This window comes from Mus caroli, unplaced genomic scaffold (genome assembly GCF_978045245.1).
Source record: "Mus caroli unplaced genomic scaffold, Mus_caroli_1 scaffold_34, whole genome shotgun sequence".
NCBI classification, from domain to species: Eukaryota; Metazoa; Chordata; class Mammalia; order Rodentia; family Muridae; genus Mus; species Mus caroli.
In genome coordinates, this window is record NW_028227289.1 from 1528408 (window position 1) to 1531310 (window position 2903).

Here is a 2903-nt window from a genome sequence, read left to right on the forward strand (position 1 = left end):
AGGATCTATTCAACACCCAAAAATAGCTCACAGCATACTCATTTTCTCTTTTAAATTACTTTTTTGAACTGATCATACAAAATAATGGTTTTTATGATGCTTTAGGAATCTAATATATATAAACTTAGTTTTGGAATCCCAATCTGTGTTATCCTGGTAAAAATGTACTCTACGACAACACCCCCCAAAATCCTTCTGTAAAGATGGGCTGGCTGTTTGTTAAGAAAGCAAAGAAGCCAATGTGAATATGGCACATTTTGACTATTTCCAGAAACTTACTATTCTTCCTGGGTCTCCTGCTTCACTTTTTGAGAACTCCATCTTGGAATTCACTTGTCCCCAGTGTCCTCTACTCTTTTGTGGGTCCTTTATTCTTTTTCAAGGTCACCATCAATTTGATCTTACTTACCTTCATCCTGGTCTCTTTTCTGCATGTGAATATTGGATTTCTTAAAAAGATATCTTTATGGGACTAGAGAGATGACTCAGTGGTCACTTTTGCATTCCCAGAAGACTGGCTTTGGTTCCTTGAATTCATATCCAATGGCTCACAATCACCTTTAATGCCAGCTCCGGGGGACCTGACAACTCAAGTCTCTGTGATCACATGTACTCACAAGCACATGCCCTACCCCCACCCAATAAGTAAAAATAATAAATCTTAAAAAGAGAGACAAATTTCATTAGGTTTCATTATTCAAATGAAACCTGATTTTCTCTGATTTCTGAGTTTGTTTGGATCAGTTTTTTGGGTTTCACCTTGTGATCCAAGGCCATATTCTTTTTATCTGTCACTCCCCAACTTTATGTTTCTCCCTCAGATTCACACCAGAGATTTTACTTATGTCTTGTCCTTCTCACCTACTTCCTAAACATCCATCTTTTGCTGCCATCCCTGCTCCTCCAAGTCTCATCTCCAATGCCTTGCTCTTCATGCAGACCAGAGAAGCTAAGTCCTGTTTAGTTTAGCATGTGTGATATTAGATGTATGTACTATTCAAAACTTGAATTGAAACTTTCATCTTCCTTTGATGTTCCTTCCACCATGGGCTGTCTCTTCCACTGAAGTGTTCACTCACAGCATGTCATGTCACATATTTTAATTTTTAGAGCAAAACAAATTTTATTGGAAAAGATACTGAGGCTGTCAAAGACCCTTAGGTATCCGACACACTGAAAAACATTTCTTTCCCCAATCCTATAAGTTTATGTTCCTGTACTTTGTGATTTTGACCTTTAGAAATCTTTTGCACCAGATTATAGATATAGATATGGAGGTCACCATCAAACTTGATAAAGTACATAGAAGGCTTGGCTAGAACTTGGTAAACAAACTTGCCGATTTTTTGGAACCATTGTCTCTAGTGTACTGCACCCATTTACCTATTTAGATGTCACTGTTATCATCTGATCTCACCTCATCCAGAGGAGTCTCTGGAATGATGTGGAGGTTACCATCTGTGTAGTCATCTAGGAGCTGATAGACATAGCGGACCAGATCCTTCTTGTAGGTAATGTAAAACCAGTTCTTCATGATTGTCCCCTGGGCTAGCACCACTCCCCTTAAGTTTTCCTTAGAGGCATTTTTGCCCTCAAATTTGTGTTCTACTGCTCTGCCAACCAGGGTGCTGGCTGTCCCGTGATTAGAGTCTCGCCAGCGGAAACACACACAGGACACTTGGATCCTTCTGCAGTAAAGCTTTAATGTATCTCGAGAGACAGATGATCAGCTTCTGGGGAGGAGACCCAGAGCACAGGAAACTCGGTCCTTAAATAGCCCATGAAGAGAGCTTGGAGACGTACATCGCCCTGATTGGCTGCTCACTATCAGCCCAGATGACACCACAGGACAGGCAGGGCACAAGAAATGGAAAAATACCCCAGCACATGTGCAGATTACTTGTTTACCTAGAACACTGGATGTCAGCGCCATCTTGTAATGGCGATTGCAAGGGCGGCTCCTCACAGCTGGCAACATGGGCATCCCTCACTTGAGTAAACATTACTTTGTGAGGCAAGACTTTAAGCTTTAAAATCCTCTCATCGAAGTGGAGCCCCTGTCAATTCTGTCATCGATCACCAAATAGAGAAAAGGGTTCTTGGCAGTTGACCTAAAACGATGGCCTTCCATTGGGTGACTGGCTCATTTCCTTCCTTCCAATCGTCAGAAATTCTGAGGCCAACAATATTCCTCAGTGCCTGGGAAGAACACTTCCTCTTCCTCTTCATCTGGAGGGATGTCATGCTCAGCCTCTTCAGAGGTATTGTCTTCTACATGGCTTGTAGACCTGGTGTCATAGGCCACAGCACTCCTGGTCCACTGTCTTGTGGGTATCGTTCTCTCTTCAGGCTTCATACTTGTCTACTGCCTGGGTTTGAAGATCTTGCCTGTTTAAATCAAACACAATGCTGTTGCCTCTGTCATATATATGAGGTCCTGAAGGGCAATGGGTGTGGGGTGGGAAAGAATGCTGGACCAAGGTTCTTCTCTAAGAGAACTTGTGAACAGGTGAAGAAGGCTATGCTAAACAGGCTTGAGTTTCTAAACTTAATTTTATTATAATAAGAAGTTTAAAAGCCAGCCATGGTGGTGCATGCATTTAATCCCACACTCCGAAGGAAGAGGCAGGCTGATTTCTCAGTTTGACGACAGCCTGGCCTACAAAGTGAGTTCCATTACAGCCAATGCTATATAGAGAAACCCTGTCTCAAAACAAAACAAACAAACAAACAAAAACAAGTTCATGGGAGGTGGTGGTGACCCACACCTTTAATCCCAGCACTGAAGAAGCAGAGGGAGGCAGACCTTTGTGAGATCAAGCATAGCCTGGTCTACAGAGTGAGTTTCCTGACAGCCAACGCTATACACAGAGAAACCCCATCTCTAAACAAACAAACAAACA

General features: G+C 42.3%; 1 pseudogene; it reads right to left on the reverse strand.

Annotated features, from left to right (window-relative positions):
* Positions 1-1157: 1157 nt before the first annotated feature.
* Positions 1158-2244, reverse strand: LOC146999828 (Y-linked testis-specific protein 1-like; annotated as a pseudogene).
* Between the last annotated feature and the right edge of the window lie 659 nt (positions 2245-2903).